At 52.9% G+C, this 23442-nt stretch overlaps 1 protein-coding gene across 4 annotated transcripts in view; it reads left to right on the top strand.

Annotated features, from left to right (window-relative positions):
* The window catches only part of FAM168A (family with sequence similarity 168 member A), a 228043-nt gene that overhangs the window by 44381 nt on the left and 160220 nt on the right, over positions 1 to 23442 (top strand). Inside the window, exons 1-2 of one of the 4 annotated variants that reach the window (XM_068139236.1) lie at positions 7320 to 7407; positions 16985 to 17079. The exons of 1 other annotated variant lie outside the window; for it this stretch is intronic. The gene's annotated coding sequence lies outside the window, so the exon portion shown is untranslated. Of the gene's footprint in view, positions 1 to 7319; positions 7408 to 16929; positions 17080 to 23442 lie in introns of those variants that run through there. 2 more of the 4 variants (XM_068139218.1, XM_068139228.1) reach the window with 2 other exon arrangements.

The raw sequence follows: 23442 nt of genomic DNA, 5'->3' as shown, positions 1-23442 counted from the left end.
CAGAGAGGGACCTGGGGGTGCTGGTTGATGGTAGGATGAACATGAGCCTGCAGTGTGCCCAGGCAGCCAAGAAGGCCAATGGCATCCTGGCCTGCATCAGGAACAGTGTGGCCAGCAGGAGCAGGGAGGTCATTGTGCCCCTGTACACTGCACTGGTTAGGCCACACCTCGAGTACTGTGTCCAATTCTGGGCCCCTCAGTTTAGGAAGGAGGTTGACTTGCTGGAACGAGTCCAGAGAAGGGCAACAAAGTTGGTGAGGGGTTTGGAACACAGCCCTATGAGGAGAGACTGAGGGAGCTGGGGCTGCTTAGCCTGGAGAGGAGTCGTCTCAGGAGTGACCTTATTGCTGTGTACAACTACCTGAAGGGAGGTTGTAGACAGGCAGAGGTTGGTCTCTTCTCCCAGGCTACCAATACCAGAACAAGAGGACACAGTCTCAGGCTGTGCCAGGGGAGGTTTAGGCTGGAGGTCAGGAGGAAGTTTTACACAGAGAGAGTGATTGCCCATTGGAATGGGCTGCCCGGGGAGGTGGTGGAGTCACCATCACTGGAGGTGTCCAGGAGGAGACTTGACAGGGTGCTTGGTGCCATGGGTTAGTTGATTAGGTGGTGTTGGATTGGTTTATAGGTTGCACTCAATGATCTTGAAGATCTCTTCCAACCTGGTCTGGTCTGGTCTGGTCTATTCTATTCTATTCTATTCTATTCTATTCTATTCTATTCTATTCTATTCTATTCTTTATCAGTGGTCTAGAGGAGGGGAATTGAGGCACCCTCAGTCACTTTGGATAGAACACTAAATGAGCTCTGATTTGGGTAGACCCTTGCTGAGTTTTATGTCTAAATGGAGAATTTCTGTACAGGAAGGCTTCCAAACAACTTAGGGAATCACAGAATTGGTTTGGTCTTCCTCAGGGCTCAGTGCTGGAGGCAGCTCCATTTAATATCCTTACCAAAGATATGGATGAGGGAATTGAGGGCAGCCTCAGTTAGACTGCAGGTGACAGCAAGCTGGGTGGGATGTTGACCTGCTGGAGGGTAAGGAGGTTCTGCAAAGGGATCTGAGCAGGCTGGAACCATGGGCAAAGGTCAGTTGTGGGAAATTCAGCAAAGCCAAGGGCTGTGCCCTGCACTTGGGTCACAACCACCTCAGGAAGGTTCTGAGCTTGGGGCAGGGAGGCTGGAAAGTGCCCAGGAGAAAAGGAATTGGGGGTGCCATTTGAAAGCTGGCTGAAGATGAGCCAGGGGGTGCCCAGGTGGCTAAGTGCAGCAGCAGCCTGGGCTGGAGCAGCAATGGTGTGGGCAGCAGGAGCAGGGCAGGGATTGTCCCCCTGGACTGGGCACTGGTGAGGCCATACCTCAAATCCTGAGTTCAGTTTTGTGCCCCTCACCCCAACAAGGACCTTGAGGGGCTGCAGTGGGTTCAGAGAAGGGCAACAAAGCTGTTGAAGGGTCTGGAGAACAGGGCTGGGGAGGAACAGCTGGGGGAGCTGGAGTTTTTTATCCTGGAGAAGAGGAGTCTGAGGGGAAACCTCATTGCTCTCTACACCTCCCTGAATGAAAGAAGGTTGGAGAGAGGTGGGGGTTGGTCTCTTCTCCCTAGTCACAGGTGATAGAAGGAGAGGAAATGGACTGAATTTGTGCCAGGGGAGGGTCAGGTTGGAGAGGGGGAAATATTTCTTTGCTGCAAGAGTGGTCAGGGATTGGAAGAGGCTGCCCAGGGAGGTGGTGGAGTCACCATGCCTGGAGGTGTCCAAGAAATCTGTGGCCATGGCACTTGGGGACATGGTTTGATGGCCATGGTGGATTCAATCTAAGCACAAATAGAGGCTGGGTGAGGAGTGGCTGGAGAGCAGCCTGGAGGAGAAGGTCTTGGGGGTGTCAGCTGGTGAGAAACTCCCCAGGAGCCAGCAATGGTTGCTGGCAGCCCAGTAGGCAGGGTGGTGAGAGACTGGCACAGGTTGCCCAGGGAGGTGGTGGAAGCGTCATCCCTGGAAGGTTTTTAAGGCCAAGCTGTAAAAAACCTGTGGCCATGGCCACTTGGGGCCATGGTTTGATGGCCATGGTGGGGTTGGGCCAATGGTTGGACCGGATTGTCTTGGAGGGTTTCTTCCAACCCAACCAACTCTCTGATTCTCTTGCAGCCTTGCCCATGGTGCCAATAAGCAGCTGCTGAAGCCAATTCTTTCTTTCTTCCTTTCTTTTTTTCAGCAGTGGACAAATTGATAGGAGACAAGGCCAGAAAAAAAAATCAAATACAATAAATGAATCCCCACTATTGATTTTCCCTTTTCCTGTGGCTTTTGAGAGGTTGTTAATGCAGGGGAGTACACCAAGAGCTCTCCCATCTACCTGTCTGCAGCAGTAATCTCTAACAAATTGACTTTTGGAAAGCCCAGTTGTAGGCTGTAGCTTCAAGCCATTTGATTGGTGGAGTGGATGATATCTCCTGGCAGGGAATTGCTCAGGGTTTTTTTTGGGGGGGGAGGGGATGGGGTTGTCTAAAAGGTTGGAGGATAAATTTTGGTGCCTTATTCTGTAGCACTAAACAGCTTCTCTGTTCCCCTGTCTTATTCCTTGGAGGGATTGAGTAAAGAGGTTTTTAGGGATCTTCCCCCCCTTTAAATGAATAGAATTTCAGAGTTCATCAAATGTGGAAAAGACCTTCAGAGGTCTTCTTGTCCAATCCCCCTGCAGTCAGCAGGGACACCTCCAAGTAGAGCAGGTTGCACAGGGTCCCAACAAGTTTCCTCTGGTATGTCTCCAGGGCCAGGCTGGAGAGGTGAGCCCAACCCAACCTGATGAAGTTCAAGAAGGCCAAGTGCAGGGTCTTGCACCTGGGCCAGGGTGATCCCAAGCACAACCCGAGGCTGGGTGAGGAGTGGCTGGAGAGCAGTCTGGAGGAGAAGGATTTGTGGGGGTGTCGATGAAAAATTCAACATGAGTGCAGTGATAGGATCAGGGGGAATGGATTGAGGGAGAGGAGATTGAGACTGGAGATGAGGAAGAAATTCTTTGCAGGGAGGGTGGGGAGACACTGGAATAGGTTGCCCGGGAGGTGGTGGATGCCTCCTCCCTGGAGGTGTTGTTAAATGAAGCCTTGAGCAACCTGGACTAGTGGGAGGTGTCCCTGCCCATGGCAGGGGGTTTGGAACTGGGTGATCTTTAAGGTCCTTTCCAACCCAAACCATTCAATGATTCTATGTATCTATGGGGCCTCAACCCCATCCCTGGGCAACCTGTTCCAGTATTTCACCACCTTCATTGTGAAGAACTTCTGAATCTGCCCTGCTCCTGTTCCAAACCATTGCCCCTTGTCCTATCATCCCAGGTCTTTCTGAACAGTCCCTCCCCAGCCTTCCTGGAGGTCCTCTTCAGATGCTGAAATGCCTTGAAGGTCTCCAGAGAAGGAGACACCACAACCTCTCTGGGCAGCCTGTTCCAGGGCTCTGCGACCCTCACAGTGAAGAAGTTCCTCCTCATGCTGAGGTGGAACCTCCTGTGATGGAGTTTCCATCCACTGCCCCTTGTCCTATCCCATGGTGCAACTGAGCAGAGCCTGTCCCCTCCCTCCTGATCCCCAGCCCTCAGATATTGATAAACATTGATCAGATCCCCTCTCAGTCTTCTCTCCAGACTAACCACCCCCAGGGCACTCAGCCTCTCCTCACCAGGCAGTGCTCCAGGTCCTTTCAGCATCCTTGTAGCCCTCCCTTGGACTCTCTCCAGCAGATCCCTGTTTCTCCTGAAGTGGGGAGCTCAGAACTGGATGCAATATTCCAGGTGTGGCCTCACTAGGGCAGAGGGGAAGGAGAACCTCCCTGGATCTGCTGGCCACACTCTGCTGAATGCAGGATCCCAGGATCCCACTGGCCTTCTTGGCCACCAGGGCACATTGCTGGCCCATGCAGAACTTGTTGCCCACCAGGACTCCCAGGTCCTTCTCCCCAGGGCTGCTCTCTTAGACTGGAGAAGAGGAGGCTCAGAGGAGAACTTCTTGCTCTCTAACACCTCCCTGAGAGAAGATTGGATGCAGGTGGGGGTTGGTTTCTTCTCCCAGGCCGTAAGTGGTAGGACAAGAGAAAATGGCCTCAAGCTGCCCCTCAAGGGGAGGTTTAGGTTGGATATTAGGAAAAATGTCTTCACTGAAGGAGTGGTTAAGCCTTGGAACAGGCTGCCCAGGACAGTGGTGGAGTTTTCATCCCTGGAGGGATTGAAAAGCTGTGGAGATGGGGTGCTGAAGGCCACGGTTTAGTGGTGGAACTGGCAGTGTTGGGCTAACTGTTGGACTCCATCCTCTGAAAGGTCTCTTCCAACCAAAACCATTCCATGATTCCCTGTTCCTTTTACACTGAGGGTGGTGAGACTCTGTCCTGGGTTTCCCAGAGAGATTGTGGATATCTCATCCCAGGAACCATTCCAGGTCAGGTTGTTTGGGGTCGGGGGCGGGAACTCAGAGCAACCTTGCTGTAGATGCAGATGCCCCTGCTGACTGCAGATGATCTTTAAAGGTTACTTCTTCAACAGATTTCTCTCTGGCCCCTCAGGTTGTAGCTTTCTAAGCCCTGCCAGCCAAAGCAAACCATCAGAGCTCTGCCAGCCACCAGAGGCTTCACACAAAGCACAGAGCAGGTTCCAGTTGGTGTTTGTGCTGAGGTGCTGGTTGCAAACACCTCTCTTCTTGCCACTGCTGCTCCTGATAGGTTATTGATGGCCTCGGGAAGGGGAAAGAGCAGCTCCTGTGGCTGATGCAAGCACAGTTGGATACCTCCTACATAGATGCAGCCAGGTTTTCTCCATGCCTGTAGTCATGCAGGGGAGTCGTGGACTAGGAGATGGGTAGAAAACTGTTGGCCAAGGTCAGTGGTTGGGTGGAACCAGAGGGCTGCTTATGTGTCACCTCTCTGAGGGCTGGTGGTGAAAGCAACACTTTTGGACATAGAATCATAGAATCCTAACATCCAATCTGAATCTACCCAGTTCTGTTTTTCCCCACCACCTTGGCAGGGGGAACCTTACTGCTGCTGCTATCTTTATCTAGCCAGGATGGAGGTGACAGGGAAGAGGGTGCATGCTTCTCAGGGGGGTGTGGTGATAAGAGGCAACAGAGAGTTGAATTTAGGTTACAGATGGTGGGGGAAGAGAAGCAACCCCAATCCCTCAGCTATTGCCTGAGGGGACCTCGGAATCCCCATTAGAAAGCTTCAGATGTGATAGGACACCTGCCAGGAACTGCTCCAGTGTGGTTCTTGCCTTGCAGCTGGCTCTCAAACCATGACTTCTTCTAGCATTGCTTTGCCCATAACCAGCCTCTTGGACTTCTGTGAAGAAGGTTTTGCCTGGCTTTTTTCCTCATAAAATTCAGCAGACCCCCATCCTAAAAAAGCTAGCCTGAAAATCTGTTCCCTGTGTGTGTCATCTGTACTGTTAGACCTGGGCCACCCTCCTGTGGTGCTGAGAGACTGAGGCTCTCCTCCCCTCACTACTCGTCCCTTCTGAGGCCTCATCTGGAGTCCTGAGTCTACTTCTGGGCTCCCCGGTTGCAAAGAAACAAGGAACTACTGGAGAGAGTCCAGGGGAGGCTGGGGAGAGGCTGAGGGGCCTGGAGCAGCTCTGTGAGGAGCAAAGGCTGAGAGCCCTGGGGCTGAGAGCCTGCAGAAGAGCAGGAGGGGAGCTGAGTAATGCTCAGCAAGAGCTGAAGAGGCTGTGGGGGGCAAGAGGCTGGGGCTGGCATCTGCTGAGTGCTGCCCAGGGACAGGCCAAGGGGCACAAACTGGCAGCCAGGAGGTGCCAGCTGGAGAGGAGGAGAAAGTTGTTTGTTGTGAGGGTGCTGGAGGCCTGGAGCAGGCTGCCCAGAGAGGTTGTGGAGTCTCCTTGTGTGGAGAGCTTCCAACCCCCCCTGGCCATGGTGCTGCTGGGCAAGCTGCTGTGGGTGCCCTGCTGGAGCAGGGCAGGGTTTGGGCTGGGTGAGCTCCATAGATCCCTTCCCACTCCCTTCTTAGTTTGGCAGCTTTTTATCCTTTGCAATAAGAATTCATTACCTTTGGCACCATTCCCATCAGTCACTGATTTCATACAGGTAGGCAGGATTAAAGCAGGCCCCAGAAAGTCATCTCAGTGACCCAGCCACCACCCTTGGATTCTTCTTGACAGCACATTTGCTGTACTTGGTTTAAATTGTGCTTACCACAGCAGGAGGAGCAAAAGTGTCTGCAAAGCGGAGCCACATCTCACTACCATCTGCTGGAAGTCAACACAGTGCTGGAGATCTTCACTTCATGACTCAGTGTTGCTCTGCACTTTGGTGCCTCCAGATAGACATCAGAGTTTCTTCAGGGAACAGAAAGGAGCTGTGTGTGCTGTACTGGGTGGCAAATTCTTCTCTGATTCTTTCCAAGTTGGATTCAAGACTCCCTGTCCAACACACCAGGCCTTCAGACATGCTGGGGGCACATCTCTGAGATGATGTCCCTGCCCATGGCAGGGGGGTTGGAACTAGATGATCCTTGTGGTCCCTTCCAACCCTGACTGATACTATGATAGGGTTGATGGAATTCCAGCATGGTTGGAAGGGACTTCTAGACACCATAGAGACTTGGGGGTGTTGGGTGCTGAGCAGCTCCCCAGGAGCCAGCAGTGCCCTCAGGCAGCCCAGCAGGCAGCTGTGTGCTGGGCTGCAGCCAGAGGAGTGTGGGCAGCAGGGCAAGAGAGGGGATTCTGCCCCTTGGCTCTGCTCTGCTCAGATCCCACCTCCAATCCTGCCTCCAGTTCTGCTGTCCCCAGCACAAGGAGGACACAGAGCTGCTGGAGGGAGTCCAGAGGAGACCACAAAGATGATCCAAGGGCTGCAGCAGCTCTGCTCTGAGGCCAGGCTGAGGGAGCTGGGGGTGTTCAGCCTGGAGAAGAGAAGGCTCCAGGGGGACCTCAGAGCTGCCTTGCAATAGCTGAAGGGATCCTGCAGGAAGGCTGCAGAGGGACTTTTGCTAAGGGTGTCTAGAGCCAGGCCAAGGGGGAATGGTTTGAAGCTGAGGCAGAGCAGGGTCAGACTGGAGCTGACTGGGTCAGACTGCTTCTTCAGCATGAGGGTGGTGAGACTCTGGAACAGGCTGCCCAGAGAGGCTGTGGCTGCCTCCTGCCTGAGGGTGTTTCAGTGTCAGGCTGGATGAGGCCTTGAGTAGCTGAGTCTAGTTGAGAGGTGTCCCTGGGCATGGTGTGGAGGTTGGAGGAGATGCTCTCTTGAGTTCTCTTCCAACCTGAGCCATTCTGTGATTCTCTATTTTGGAGGTTTTGGCATATTTGGATCTGCTCCAGAAGACACAACGGCAATTGAAACAGGCACCTGAAGGAGAACTTGGTAAATCTCCGTTTCCCAGATCTGCAGAAGAATTCAAGAACTCAGCTTCCTTGGTTCGTTGAGAATTGATCTATTCAGCATTTCCAAGGGCTTAGAGTGCAGGCTGTGTGATTTGGGTTATTTCTTATCTCTACAAGGAGGGCACTGCTGCTGAAATATTAGAAAGAGAAAGACTTAAGAGGTTTTATTGTCTTTTTGTGGTCAGATGCTGTGAAGTTGAGTCTTTGTAGGTGTCTTAGGCAAGCTAATGAGCTTGGATCAGAGTATCTTCTCCAGGCCCTTTATGTAGGGCTGTTGGAAGATGAATTTTTAGTTTCTCTGAGAGAGGAGCCATCCAGGATGCTTGAGCAGGAGATGATCAGCTGTGGTGCTGGCCACTGCTGTGGAATATTTCTTCCTGTAGTCTGTGGAGAGTTTAAAAATTCATCTTTTTCCTTCTTTTCGCTATGGACTTGGCAGAAAAGCTGAGGTGGCCCTTTCCTAGGACTCCAAAGTCCTCAGCATGGGAGACATGTAGACCTGTTGGAGCTGGTCCAGAGGAAGCCATCAAGATGATGTGAGGGCTGGAGAACCTCTGCTGTGGGGACAGGCTGGGAGAGTTGGAATTGTTCAGCCTGAAGAAGAGAAGAGTCCAGGGAGACCTTAGAGCAACCTTCCAGTACCTGAACCATAGAATTGTCAGGGTTGGAAGGGACTTCAGAGCTGCATTTCAGTATCTGAAGGGGACCTGCAGGAAGGCTGGGGAGGGACTGCTCAGAAGGGCCTGGGGTGAGAGGACAAGGGGCAATGGTTTGGAAGTGGAGCAGGGGAGATTGAGGTTGGACATCAGGAGAAGCTCTTCACAATGAGGGTGGTGAGACACTGGAACAGAAAGGTGGTTGAGGCCCCATCCCTGGAGACATTCAAGATCAGACTTGATGTGAAGACTTTCAAGACCCACCTGAATGTGTTCCTGTGTGGCCTCCCCTGGGTGATCCTGCTTTGGCAGTGGGAGTTGGCGTCAAGGTTCTCTGGAGCTCTATTCCAACTCCTACCAGCCAATGATTCTATGAAAGTCTCCAGAGAAGGAGACTCCACAACCTCTCTGGGCAGCCTGCTGCAGGGCTCCAGCACCATCACACCAAAGAGTTTTCTCCTCTCAAGTTTGAGGTGGAACCTCCTGGCTTCCAGTTTGTGTCCACCGCCCTTTGTCCTACACAAGACACCACTGCAAAGACCTTCTTTCAAATACCTTCTCCCCTCTCTCCTGGTCAGAGTCATTGCTGGGGAGCCTAAACCTGCTTCCAGCAGCAGGACAGTGTCAGGGTTGGGTCTTTGCTTGCCCAGCTCTTGGCAGGAGCAAGCTCAGGAGACACAATCAGTCCCAGTAGCCTTTTTCTCCTGAGCATCCCCAAGGTACTGTAGCACTTAGGGTGAGCAGAGAGTCACAGGTTGCATCTGGTTCGAAGGGTCATCCAAGGTCACCTTGCCCAACCCCCCTGCACTTAGCAGGGACATTTCCAACTAGATCAGGCTGCCCAGGGCTACATTGAGTCTGGTCTTGAATGTGTCCAGAGATGTGGCCTCAACCACATCTCTGGGCAACCTGTTCCAGTATCTCACTGACTCCATTGTGAAGAACATCTCCCTGATATCCCACCTCAACCTGCCCTGCTCCAGCTGTGCTCCAGCTTGTGCCACCCTTTTCACTCCATGCAGATTCTCCTGGCTGCCTCCTGTGTTTTCTCCCTCAGGGGTGAAGCAGTTCCTGTGGGAGTTGACTTCTCTGCTGCCTGTTCCCACTGCTGGTACAACTCTCTGAGGGGCCATCTGGTGAAGCAGATCAGTGAACAGCAGAGAGGAAAAGAAAAACCCCAAAAAACCCCAACAAAAAGAGAGATTATTTTTAAGCCAGCTCAGTGCTCTAAGCTGGTTCCCTGTGCAGCTCCATGGTGCAAAGGCACCAAGGGGAGGAAGGATGGGAAGGAGCTTCCAGGCCCTAACAGCCTTGCAGTTTTCCTTTGCCTTCCCAAATGGTTTCTTTCCATGCCTTGATTTCCTGCAAGGTGTTTTGGCGTCCAGTTCCTCCAGGTGAATCTCATATGATTTTATATATATCTAATTATTTTTGGGTTTCTGATGGTTTATTTTCACAGATTCACTGCTTGCATTGGTTTGGAAGGGACCCTCAAAAGTCACCTTGTCCAACTCCCCTGCAGGGAACAGGGACATTTCCAACTAGATCAGGCTGCCCAGGGCCACATCAAGTCTGATGTCCTTCCAGAGCAGGAGACTCCACAACCTCTCTGGGCAGCCTGCTCCAGGCCTCCAGCACCCTCACAACAAGCAACTCTCTTCTCCTCTCCTGCTGGCACCTCCTGGCTGCCAGTTTGTGCCCATTGTCCTGTCCCTGGGCAGCACTCAGCAGATGCCAGCCCCAGCCTCTTGCCCCCCACAGCCCCTTCAGCTCTTGCTGAGCATTGCTCAGCTCCCCTCTGGGGCTGCTCTTCTGCAGGCTCTCAGCCCCAGGGCTCTCAGCCATTGCTCCTCACAGAGCTGCTTCAGGCCCCTCAGCCTCTCCCCAGCCTCCCCTGGACTCTCTCCAGCAGTTCTCAGTCTCTCTGCAACTGGGGAGCCCAGAACTGAGCCCAGGACTCCAGATGTGGCCTCAGTAGGGCAGAGTAGAGGGGCAGCAGAATCTCCCTCAGCCACCTGGCCACACTCTTCTTCATGCCCCTCTGGAGACCTTTGGCCTTCTTGGCCATGAGAGCACATTGCTGGCTCACAGTGATCTTGTCTTCCAGCAATCCCAGGTCCTTCTCCGCACAGCTAAATTCCTTAATCTTCCTTCGTTTAGATGCTAAGGCTGACACTGTCTGTGCCAAAGGGCTCTGCTGTCTTCTCTGTGGTGTCTCCTTGCTCCCAACTAAATCCCACACCCTTGAATTATAGAATGCTCTGGGTTGGAAGGGCCTCCAAAGGTCATCCAGTTCCAACACCCCTGCCATGGGCAGGGACACCTCCCATCAGCCCAGGTTGCTCAAGGCCTCATCCAGCCTGGCCTTGAGCACCTCCAGGGAGGGGACACCCACAGCCTCCCTGGGCAACCTGTTCCAGTGTCTCCCCACCCTCACTGGCAAGAATTTCCTTCTCATCTCCAGTCTCAATCTCCCCTCTCCCAGCTTCAATCCATACGCCCTTGTCCCATCATTCCTAGCCCTTTTCAAAAGTCCCTGCTCAGCCCTCTTGTAGTCCCCTTCAGGTACTGGAAGTCTGCTCTAAGGTCTCCCTGGAGCCTTCTCTTCTCCAGGCTGAACAGCCCCAACTCTCCCATCCTGTCCCCAGAGGGGAGGCTCTGCAGCACCCGATCATCTTTGTGGCCTCATGTGGACTGCTTCCATCAGGTCCATGTCCTTCTTGTGTTGAGGACACCAGAACTGGACCCAATACTCCAGGTGAGGTCTATACATGTCAGCCTAGATGTCCTGTTTGTCCTCAGCTGCACAATTTCTCTTCAATCCTGGCTATCTCTGCCTGCATTTGGGATGGTGACAGAAGGGCAGTGATGTGTGTGTAGGCAGCTGGATAACCTTCATCTTCCTGCAGCTCATCCCAGCTTCTCCCTGCAGCAGCATCCAGCTATTCTGACCCTAATTGTTTTGACTTGTGGTCAAGATCAAACAGAAAAGGGGAGGGGAAAAAAACCCACCAAACAAAAGCCCCCCCCCCCCGAAGGGTGATTTTTCCTGAGTGTCTGTGTGGCAGCACAAGGCAAGGATGTATCGATGCTGTCATAGCTGAAGAAAGGTCCCCACTGACAAGGTTAATGGGAGGTGGGGACAAGCAGTTCTGTCTCTTTAGCAAGCCTGAGATGAACAAAAAAAGTGAACTTGGAGATAATCTTGGCCCCCAGCATGAAAGGGTTGCTGCAGTCTTGTCCTCCTGCTGAGTGCTGGTGCTGGTGGTGGCTGGGAAGCCTCAGTGCATTCACAGAATCAGAATTGTTAGGGTTGGAAGGGTCATCCAGTTCCAACCCCTCTGCCATGGGCAGGGACACCTCACACCACAGCAGGTTGCTCACAGCCACATCCAGCCTGCCCTTAGAAGCCTGTCAGGGATGAGGCTTCCACCACCTCCCTGGGCAACCTGTGCCAGGCTCTCACCACCCTCATGGGGAAGAACTTCTTCCTAACATCCAATCTCAATCTCCCCACTTCTAGTTCTGCTCCATCCCCCCCAGTCCTATCACTCCCTGACACCCTCAAAAGTCCCTCCCCAGCTTTCCTGTAGCCCCCTGCAGATCCTGGAAGGCCACAAGAAGGTCTCCTCAGAGCCTTCTCTTCTCCAGACTGCACAACCCCAGCTCTCTCAGTCTGTCTCCATAGCAGAGCAGCTCCAGCCCTCTGCTCCTCCTCGTGGCCCTGCTCTGGACACCTTCCAGCACCTCCAGATCCTTCCTGGCACAGAGGCTCCAGAACTGGACACAGTGCTCCAGGTGTGGTCTCAGCAGAGTGGAGCAGAGGGGCAGAATCCCCTCCCTGGCCCTGCTGGCCACACTTCTCTTGCTGCAGCCCAGGCTGTGGTTGGCTCTCTGGGCTGCAAGTGCTCCCTGCTGGCTCCTGTTGAGCTTCTCCTCCCCCAGCACCCCCAAGGCCTTTTCTTCAGGGCTGCTCTCCAGCCAGTCCCTGCCCAGCCTGTATCAGTGCCTGGGATTGCCCTGACCCAGCTGCAGGACCTTGCCCTTGGTCTGGTTGAACCTCATGAGGTTGTCATGGGCACAGCTCTCCAGTCTGTCCAGGTCCCATTTGACACAGACAGCACTGGTTGGGAACCTTTCCTTGGACCCTTATTGACTTCTTTAGCTGTTCAAATATCAAGAGAGAAAAATGTTTTCCAAGCTTGGCCTTGAAGCAACTTTATCTTTCAGAGGTATGGGATATGAAGTAGTGATGGCAAAGCCATGGAGGGTTGAGGTGGAAAAGCAGTGAGAGGAATGCTCCATGGTCCTGTGGTCGATGCTGGTGATGGTGGAGCAGAGCAAGGCATGAAAATTGCTGAAGGGTGGACAAGTCATGGATTCACAGAATGACCTCAAATATCATCCAGTTCCAACCCCCCTGCCATGGACAGGGACACCTCCCGCCAGCCGAGGTTGCTCAAGGCCTCATCCAGCCTGGCCTTGAACACCTCCAGGGAGGGGACATCCACAGCCTCCCTGGGCAACCTGCTCCAGTGTCTTCGAGTCCTCACTGCCAGGGATCTCTTCCTCATCTCCAGTCTCAATCTCCCCTCTTCCATCTTCAATCCATTCCCCCTCATCCTGTCACTCCCAGTCCTTGTCAGAAGTCCCTCCCCAGGGCTCCTGTACTGAAGCCTCATCCCTGGAGGTTTTGAAGGCCAGGCTGGATGTGGCTGTGAGCAACCTGCTGTGGTGTGAGGTGTCCCTGCCCATGGCAGGGGGTTTGGAACTGGATGATCCTTGGGGTCCCTTCCAACCCTGACAATTCTGTGATTCAGGTACTGCAAGGTTGCTCTAAGGTCTCCCTGGAGCCTTCTCTTCTCCGGGCTGAACAGCCCCAGCTCTCCCAGCCTGTCGTCCAGCACTCTGCTCATCTCCATGGATCTCTTCCAGGGAAGGCTTGGGGGTGGGTGTTTTTTTTTTTTTCTCCTCCATTTGCTTGAACTCAGATTATTTTCTGCTTCTTCCTTGCCACAAAAGGAGTCACTTGTTTAATTCTCTGACTGGAGCTGTTGGAACTGAAGCTGCAGCCCACGTCTTCTTGACAAATGCCTCTGTGTGTGTATGTGTGTATTCCTGGAAGGAAGTTAAAATGGGGCTGCTGTTATATTTGGTACCTCCTGAAGCACTGAGGCTCCTTTGAGCACAGAATGTGCAGAAAGAGAGAGAGAGGGAGAGAGGCTGGTTTGGTGCTGCAGAGCTTGATGTGATGAGATCTGTCAAGTCTTCCCTTTCTGCTGGAATTCACTTGGTGCTTTCCCCTCCCTCCTAAAGATGTTTCTTTAATGTGGTTTGGAGCTGTGATGTCTTGGAACTGAGAGACCATAAAGGCAAGGCAGAAAGCCTCAAAACCCCTGGATTCAATCCCAAGAGTTGGAAATGCTCCTTGAAAGGGTGGAAATAGAGCAGGCTGGAATTTGACAGATTGGATCAAGTTGGAAGGGACCCTCAAAGATCATCTTGGCCAAACCCCCTTGCAGTCAGCAGGGACACCTCCAACTAGACCAGGGTTGGACTGAGATGCTTCCCAGAGTGTAGCAACAATGTGGAGCATTTTCTGGGTGTTGGAACATCAGCAGGGGGAGTTTTGACTTCTCTCTGACGTTACCATCTTAGATAGCATGGTGGTGGCACCAGTAGATGTGAGGGTTTGACCTGCTGGACAGCAGCTCTGCAAAGAAGGACCTGAGAGTGCTGGGGGACAACAAGGTGCCCAGGAGCCAGCAATGTGCTCTTGTGGCCAAGAAGGACAATGGTCTTGGGGCGGGGGGGGGGGCATGGAGAAGAGTGTGGCCAGGTGGCTGAGGGAGATTCTGCTGCCCCTCTACTCTGCCCTACTGAGGCCACATTTGGAGTCCTGGGCTCAGTTCTGGGCTCCCCAGTTGCAGAGAGACTGAGAACTGCTGGAGAGAGTCCAGGGGAGGCTGGGGAGAGGCTGAGGGGCCTGGAGCAGCTCTGTGAGGAGCAAAGGCTGAGAGCCCTGGGGCTGAGAGCCTGCAGAAGAGCAGCCCCAGAGGGGAGCTGAGCAATGCTCAGCAAGAGCTGAAGGGGCTGTGGGGGGCAAGAGGCTGGGGCTGGCATCTGCTGAGTGCTGCCCAGGGACAGGCCAAGGGGCACAAACTGGCAGCCAGGAGGTGCCAGCAGGAGAGGAGGAGAAAGTTGTTTGTTGTGAGGGTGCTGGAGGCCTGGAGCAGGCTGCCCAGAGAGGTTGTGGAGTCTCCTTGTGTGGAGAGCTTCCAACCCCCCCTGGCCAAGGTTCTCCTGGGCAAGCTGCTGTGGGTTCCCTGCTGCAGCAGGGCGGGATTTGGACTGGCTGAGCTCCATAGGTCCCTTCCCACCATGCTGGGATGCAGTGGTTTCCTGCAGTAGACAGTTCCAGGCAATGCAATAAAAATGAAGATTTATCTGTTTTTTCTCTCCCTGTTCATTTCCCATTTCATTTGCTGGGCTTAAAGAGTCCTCTTGGTGTAAAGCTGCAGGGAAAGCTGGGCTGGCTCAGCATTCCCAAGGAAACTCCCACTTGTTTTACTGCTTTCAGCATCCTTTGCATTCTGTTTTTACCCTGAGAGTGGTGGTGGTGAATCATTGGTTAGGAGCAATAAAGATTGTGTTTAATGTAAACCTGTTGATGCTGGGCTGATTAAAGGCCACAACTGGAGCAAGGAGCCCTGGTGAGTGCTGGTTTGGGAGCAGTGAGATTTCTGTTCCTCTCTATAATGCAGGAAGCTTTTGGAGCTGCTGGAGAGCTTTCCCCCCGCCATGTGCTCTGCTTAATTTTCAGGTCTGTTGGTTTCACTTCTCTTGAGCTTTGGTGTCAGCTGGGAAGGGAGGATGGAGGAGTAATGTGCAAAGCTCTTCTTTGGCCTCTTTAGTCCCCAAATCCTGACACAGGGCTGCTTAGCAAGGGTGGAAATGAAAGCTTGAGCTTTGGCATGGAAGCCCTTGGTTCTAATTTGGTTCCCTCCTGATGCTGTTTCATAGAATGGTTTGGGTTGGAAGGGATGCTCAAGATCATTCAATTCCAACCCCCCTGCCATGGGCAGGGGCACCTCACACTAGATCAGGTTGCTCAAGGCCTCATGCAGCCTGGCCGTAAACACCTCCAGGGAAGGGCCATCCACAGCCTCCCTGGGCAACCTGCTCCAGTGTCTCACCACCCTCACTGCCAAGAATTTCTTCCTAATCTCCACTGTCAGTCTCCCTTCTTCCAGCTTCCATCCATTCCCCCTCATCCTGTCACTCCCAGCCCTTGTCAAAAGCCCCTCCCCACCTCTCCTGGAGCCAGTGTAAAAGGTTTCTGCTTTCTACACAAATCTTCAGGAGAGCATAGGCAAAGTGTAGTTGGTGTGGACTTTGTCACTGTGCACCATGGGAATGTTCCACCCAAAGTCACACAATCACAGAATGGGAAGGGTTGGAAGGGAGCTCCAGAGGTCATCTAGTCCAAACCCCCTGCCACAGCAGGGCTACCCAGGGCAGGTCATACAGGAACACATGCAGGGGGGTTTTGGAAGTCTCCAGAGAAGGAGACTCCACAACCTCTCTGGACAGCCTGCTCCAGGCCTGCAGCATCCTCACACCAAATAAGTTTCTCCTTATGTTGAGGTGGAGCCTCCTGGGTTCCAGCTTGTACCCCTTGGTCCTTGTCCTACCACAGGACACCACCAAGCAGAGTCTGGCACCATCAGTCTGATTCCCACCCCTCAGATATTGATAGGCATTGATCAGATCCCCTCTCAGCCTTCTCCTCTTCAGACCAAACAGCCCCAGGCCTCTCAGTCTATCTCCTCAGCAGATCTCTTCCAGTCCCTTCAGCATCCTCACAGCCTCCCCTGGACTCTCCCCAGCTGCTCCCTGCCTCTCTTCAACTGGGGAGCCCCAAACTGGGCACAGGATTGCAGGGGTGGTCTCAACAGGGCAGAGCAGAGAGGCAGGAGAACCTCCCTAGCCCTGCTGGCCATGCTTTTTTTGATGCCCCCAGGATACTCTTGGCCCTCTTGGCCATAAGATCATTGAGCTGCAGAGTGCAGCTGTGATGAGTTTTTTTTTTTCTTGACTTGAAGGCGCAAATCCCTGTACATGGGAGGGGAAAATGGATCCTGGGTGTTTTTAGGGAATCACAGAATCATTTGGGTTGGAAAAGGCCTCTAAGATCATCCAGTCCATCCCCCCAACACCACCATGGCCACTAAACCATGGCCCCAAGTGCCATCTCCACAGGTTTCTTGAACACCTCCTGGCATGGGGACTCCACCACCTCCCTGGGCAGCCTCTTCCTACCCCTGACCACTCTTGCAGCAAAGAAATTTTCCCTAATCTCCAAAGGGAAGGCAAATTGAGATAGTTCCATTTGTTTGATGACAGCAGGTAGGGAACATGCATCATGGAATGGTTTGGGTTGGAAACCACCTTTCAGGATCATCCTGTCCAACCTCCGTGCAGTCAGCAGGGACATTCCCAGCTAGAGCAGGCTGCTCAGAGTCCCAAACAGCCTGACCGGGAATGGTTCCAGTGATGGGGCATCTCCCACCTCTCTGGGCAACCTGGGACAGGCTCTCACCACCCCCAGAGTCAAACATTTCTCCCTTCTCTCCAGTGTGATTCTCCCTCTTCGAGTTCCAACCCACCCCCCCTTGGCCTGTCCCAACAGGCCTTGCCCAAGGGCCATTCACATCTTGCTGTCTCTGTTACAGCTGCTGGTCTCCATATCCCTCTCCCCTCTTCTCCTCTTACTCCTGCATCTCCATTGCTCCTCCCTTTCTGCCTGCATGTCTCCCACGTGCCCATTGCTCCTTCTGCTCCAGTGGAGCTGCAGACCACTCTTGGCTAGCAGGAGCCCTTCTTCTCTGTCTGACAGGTTTGCCCACAGAGCCTCACGGGTCTCCCTCTTTCTCTGTTGGTTGTTGCTGCAGAGCTGTGGAATGTTGTGAAGACTTCACTGCCCCTCCAGCCCTAGGCAGACTCTTCTCTGGATTATCTCCACCCCGAGGACCCTCAGATTCAAGAGGTATCTGATTTATCTCATGTATTGAATTGTGGTCTCCTCCAAACAGCCTTTTTCCCAACCCCTTCTCCCTCCACAGAGAGAAGAGATTGGGGTGCCCCAGGGATGACAAATGGTGATGAAGGAGTGGTGGTGTTTAGTGTGGGGGTTGGGTGAAATGATTTTGGGTGCAACATCCACGAAACCAGGAATTTCTGGGTGAGGAACTGCCTAAGCTGGAACTGCAGCAAGACTCTGTCAAGCTTATTTTCTTGTGTTGATTGATCAAGTTAATAAAGCCAAGGTAATCAGCAGAGCACACAGGAGGATTGTGGTGCTCCTCCAAAGGCTTGGCAGAGTGAAAAGGAGCAGGGGGTTAGTGTTTATTAGGCTTAATTTCTTCTCAGTAAATAATTTAGGTTTGCCTTATGATTAAAAAGGAGGCAAAATGCTGCATGTGTTTGCTCCCTGGCCTGGGGCAAAGGCTTGGGTCATGCTGTGAATCTGTGGCATAGAATTGTTTGGGTTGGAAAAAGGCTTCTAAGATCCTCCAGTCCAAGCATCAACCCAGCACCACCATGGCCCTCACACCATGGCCCCGCAGTGTCATGGCCACAGGTTTCTTGAGCACCTCCAGGGGTGGGGACTCCACCACCTCCCTGGGCAGCCTCTTCCAATCCCTGACCACTCTTGCAGCAAAGGAAATTTTTCCTCCTCTCCAGCCTAACCCTGCCCTGGCACAATTTCAGGGCATTTCCTCTCCTTCTATCACCTGTGACTAGGGAGAAGAGCCCAACCCCCATTGCAGCCTCCTTTCAGGCTGTTTCCTCTCATCCTGTCACTTGTTCCTTGGGAGAAGAGACCAAGCCCCACCTGGCTCCAAGCTCCTCTCAGGGAGGTGTAGAGAGCAATGAGGTCTCCCCTCAGCATCCTTTCCTTCAGATTAAACACCCCCAAGTCCCTCAGCTGCTCCTCCCCAGCCCTGTTCTCCAGACCCTTCCCCAGCTTTGTTGCCCTTCTCGGGACCTACTCCAGCCCTCAATGTCCTTCTTGGAGTGAGGAGCCCAAAACTGAACCCAGGATTTGAGGTGCAGCCTCACCAATGCTGAGTCCAGGGAGACAATCCCTGCCCTGCTCCTGCTGCCTACACCATTGCTGCTCCAGCCCAGGTTGCTGGTGGTCTTCTTTGCCACCTGGGAGCACGCTGCTGGCTCATCTTCAGCTGCTGTAAACCAGCACCCCCAGGTCCTTTTTTCTGGGCCACTTTCCACCCTCTTTATGCCACACCTCATCACAGGCTGGATGGTGCTCTGGACAAATATCACTTTCTGCCTGCCCTGTGCTTCCTTTACCACAACCCCCAGGTTGTATTCACATGTGGTTGTTGGTGCAGAGGAGCCCCTGGAATAGAGAATACACTGACTGCAGTGTCAGTGTGACCCAATCCATCTGTTCTTGTGCTGGGGCATGGAAAAAACCCAGGACTGACTCTTCTTCTGCTTTCTTTCCTTCCTCCCCCACTTTGCTATGTTGTGCTGCTTGCTTAGTAACATGAACTTTAAATGTCAGCTTCCAGGATACCCACTGAGTGTTCTGCTCCCACTCAAGTCAGAGCTGCTGAAAACCAGATGCAGACAGACAGCAGCACTGCAATGGGCTGCTCATAGAATTGTCAGGGTTGGAAGGGACCCCAAGGATCATCCAGTTCCAACCCCTCTGCCATGGGCAGGGACACCTCACACCACAGCAGGCTGCTCACAGCCACCTCCAGCCTGGCCTTCAAAACCTCCAGGCATGAGGCTTCCACCACCTCCCTTACACAACCTGTGCCAGGCTCTCGCCACCCTCATGGGGAAGAACTTCCTAGCATCCAATCTCAATCTCCCCACTTGTAGTTTTGCTCCATTCCCCCTAATCCTATCACTCCCTGACACCCTCAAAAGTCCCTCCCCAGCTTTCCTGTAGCCCCCCGAATATCCTGGAAGGCCACAAGAAAGTCTCCTCAGAGCCTTCTCTTCTCCAGACCGCACAACCCCAACTCTCAGTCTGTCCTCATAGCAGAGCAGCTCCAGCCCTCTGCTCCTCCTCGTGGCCCTGCTCTGGACACCTTCCAGCACCTCCAGATCCTTCCTGGCATAGAGGCTCCAGAACTGGACACAGTGCTCCAGGTGTGGTCTCAGCAGAGTGGAGCAGAGGGGCAGAATCCCCTCCCTGGCCCTGCTGGCCACACTTCTCTTGCTGCAGCCCAGGCTGTGGTTGGCTCTCTGGGCTGCAAGTGCTCCCTGCTGGCTCCTGTTGAGCTTCTCCTCCCCCAGCACCCCCAAGGCCTTTTCTCCAGGGCTGCTCTCCAGCCAGTCCCTGCCCAGCTTATATCAGTGCCTGGGATTGCCCTGACCCAGATGCTCCTGGATGCACTGCAGTGGGATGGGACCTTCAGAGGCATGCTGTTACCCTTTGTCCTCTCACTGTTTTAACACTCAGAAGGATTACAGCTCAGCTTTGGGCAAAACCTAACCCTGATTAGATGTTTGCTGGTTGGGTACGGGCAAAATCAGGCTGTTGCTTCTTCCTCATCCATCTTACTCTTGGCCACTCATCCCATCTGAGGTAGGATGGGACAGAAAGTGGCCAGCATTGCAATTTAGATGTACAATGAGAGTGTTGAGCACTGGCCCAGGGTGCCCAGCAAGGAGGCAGGAGCCCCATCCCTGGTTGGAGTCCAGGTTGGATAGAACTTGGAGCAACCTGATCCAGTTGAAGATGTCTCTGCTGAATCCAGGGGGAGTTGCACTGGATGGGCCTGGAAAGATCCCTTCCAATCCAACCCACTCTGTGATTTTAGAGGAGCCTTTCTTAATCCTTCCTTGGGCTAAGCTTGAAGCAACAATGATGGATCCCTTTCCATCTCCCTCTTCCCTCTTTGAAGCTTGGACTGATGATCTTAGGGTTCCAGCCTTAACGATCCTATGAGTTTGGTTGAATATTGTGCTAGAAAAAAAAGGCTAAAAGAAGGAAAAGGTTCTTTGGTGCTGCTCCTGTCCCCTTGTTCTGAACAATGCCCCCCATATCTCCAAGCTGATGCATCAGTAGGAGTCACATTTGGGGCTAAGCTGCTGCTTCTAGGCCTAAAAACAGAGGTCAAGGGCTGCAGAAGGGAAAGAGGCAAAGCCAAGGGTGGGTTGTGAGGTAGGGAGAAAAGAGATGTGGAGGCTGAGTGGCTCAGACTGGAGAAGTGGTGGAAGATCTAGGTGAGGTGGTTTTTAACTGAGAGCTTATTCAGTGTTGGCTTTGCATAGAAGAAGAGCTCTTGGGCCAAGAGATTCAGTTCTCCTTCAGAAGTGGGACTGGCATTGGTGGAAGATCTAGAACATGAGATGGTTTTTAAGTAAGAAGATGTTCTTCAGTCTTGGCTCCTGGACCAAGGGGTTCCCTAGCCCAATTCTGCTTCAGATTAAGAGCTTCAGGTTTAAGCTTTGTGTGTGCTCAGTGTCTGAGCTCCCAACTTGGTCCCTGGAGCTCTTGAGAGTGGAGCTCATGAAGCCTGGGGAGAGTTTTACTGAGCAGCTGCTGGTTGTCCTCTTGAAGTTGATTGGGGTTGACTGCCCTGCTTGGGATCTCTTACCAGCCACTTCAGATGTTTACTTCTTGGGTGTTTTTAGCTTGGATTGAACTTCCTCCTTTTAGATTTAGGGTGATAAGCTGCTCAGAAATCCAAAGGTAGAAGAAACTGAGTTAAGCTCTTGAGTGTTTGTGTGCTCAGCCTCTTAACTTGGTTTATTTAGGTTATTTCCTGCTTGGGGAAGTACCCAACTGCCCCAAATCCTGTGGAATGGCAGCAATTAAGTGGTTAATCATGGTGGGTAAAGTCCATGTGTGTCTAACCCCCCCTCTGTTATCTGTGGATTGGGGTGATGGAGATGTTTTTCAGTGTGGTGGTGCAGGAGGCTGGTTTGTATGCAGTGTGTGAGTGGAATTTGGAGGGTGGTTAACGGGGCCTGGACTTAGCTCTGGTGACCTCAGCTTTTCTGAACTCATCTGGAAGGTTTATGACCTTTGCTGAGGTCCCTTTGCTGGTCTTCATTAGATTGGGGATGCATGCTTCTTTATCTCAGCTGGTGATGCCCTTGGTGACAGAACCCAGCAGCCTGTTGGGCCAGCACATTGCTCATTTTCCTTCAGTTCTTTGGCCACCAGGACACCCAGATCGCTTTCCACAGAGGTAGATCCCAGGCTGAGCTGCACTCCCAGGTGGGTTCTGGGAGATGACCTTCAAAGGTCCCTTCCAAACCCAATTCTATGGTTCTATTGATTCTGTGAGTCTATAATTCCATAAATCTATGATTCTCCTGATTCTCTGATTCTGTGAATCTCTGATTCTATGATTACATGATTCCATGATGGTGACCAAAGTCAGAGGCCAATCACACACAGGAGAGCTGTGACTGCAGGTCCCCAAGTTGGGCTGTGTCACTTCCCAGACCTGCTGCAGCTCTTCAGATGAAACCTGTGGTGTCCTTTGCCTCTGTGTGTGTGTGGTGTGTCATGGATGCTGTGCCCCAGAGATGCATCATCAGCAAGTGGCAGGACAAGGAACATCAACCTGGCCATCCCCCAGTGATTAGTTTGGGGCCTTGAGGAGCTCTTTTGTTGACAAAGCAGCCCTGTGATTCTTTATGGCTGGAAACTGCTGATGGATGGAGACTGCTAGAGGGGTGGGACATGCTTAGGAAGGTGACATTTCCCATCACAAGGAATAAGAACTCAGCTGTCAAAAGCCTGATTTTAGAACAAAGGGAGGTTTGAAGAAGATTTATGGAGGCAATCTCTGACATCCAGGCTTCTCAAGGTGCTCTGGACTGACTTTCTACTTTGGGTCTATCAGTTTATGTGGCATAGCCAAGTGTGCTGTAGATCATAGACTGATAGAATGATAGGGTTGGAAGTGAGCTCCAGTCCAACCCCACTGCCACAGCAGGATAACCCAGGATAGATCACACAGGAACACGTCCAGCGGGGTTTTGAAAGTCTACAGAGAAGGAAACTCTACAACCTCTCTGGGCAGCCTGCTCCAGGCCTCCAGCACCCTCACACCAAAAATGTTTCTACTTGTGTTGAGTTGGAACCTCTTGGGTTCCGGTTTATGTCCATTGCTCCCTGTCCTGTTGCTGGGCACCACCAAGCAGAGCCTGACACCTTCATCCTGACCGCCACCCCTCAGATGTTGATAGGCATTGATCAGATCCCCTCTCAGCCTTCTCCTCTCCAGACCAAACAGCCCCAGGGCTCTCAGTCTCTCTCCATGGCAGAGCTCTTCCAATCCCTTCATCATTCTCACAGCCTCCCCTGGACTCTCTCCAGCAGGCCACCTCCAGCCTGGCCTTAAAAACCTCCAGGCATGAGGCTTCCACCACCTCCCTGGGCAACCTGTGCCAGTGTCTCGCCACCCTCATGGGGAAGAACTTCTTCCTAGCATCCAATCTCAATCTCCCCACTTCGAGTTCTGTTCCATTCCCCCCAGTCCTATCACTCCCTGACACCCTCAAAAGTCCCTCCCCAGCTTTCCTGTAGCCCCCTGAAGATCCTGGAAGGCCACAAGAAGGTCTCTTCAGAGCCTTCTCTTCTCCAGACTGCACAACCCCAACTCTCAGTCTGTCCTCATAGCAGAGCAGCTCCAGCCCTCTGCTCTTCCTCGTGGCCCTTCTCTGGACACCTTCCAGCACCTCCAGATCCTTCCTGGAATAGAGGCTCCAGAACTGGACACAGTGCCCCAGGTGTGGTCTCAGCAGAGTGGAGCAGAGGGGCAGAATCCCCTCCCTGGCCCTGCTGGCCACACTTCTCTTGCTGCAGCCCAGGCTGTGGTTGGCTCTCTGGGCTGCAAGTGCTCCCTGCTGGCTCCTGTTGAGCTTCTCCTCCCCCAGCACCCCCAAGGCCTTTTCTTCAGGGCTGCTCTCCAGCCAGTCCCTGCCCAGCCTGTATCAGTGCCTGGGATTGCCCTGACCCAGCTGCAGGACCTTGCCCTTGGTCTGGTTGAACCTCATGAGGTTGTCATGGGCACAGCTCTGGAGCCTGTCAAGGTCCCTCTGGATGAATCCCTTCCCTCCAGCCTGTCAGCCACACCACACAGCTCGGTGCTGAGGGTGTCTCAGTGCCACTGTCCATGCCACTGAAGAGGTTAAACAAGGTTGGTCCCATTGGTCATCCTTGAGGGGTGTTGCAATTACAACAGAAGTTGTGGCCTGCCCAGCTACCTCCCAGATGTTTGGTGCTGAAGGATTTTTGTGAGCAGTTTGCTTGCTGAGTGTCATCTTCTCCCTCATTATCCTCACCTTCCCACTTGCTCAGGCTTTTTTCTTTCCCAGTGTAAATAGTTCCTAACAGTTCCTTCCT

Source organism: Melanerpes formicivorus, unplaced genomic scaffold, assembly GCF_026170545.1.
Source record: "Melanerpes formicivorus ecotype bairdi unplaced genomic scaffold, bMelFor1.0.p_v2 SCAF_1, whole genome shotgun sequence".
In the NCBI taxonomy this organism is placed as follows: domain Eukaryota; kingdom Metazoa; phylum Chordata; class Aves; order Piciformes; family Picidae; genus Melanerpes; species Melanerpes formicivorus.
The sequence above is the reverse complement of the archived record's forward strand: the minus strand, read 5'-3'. Positions and strand labels throughout refer to the sequence as shown.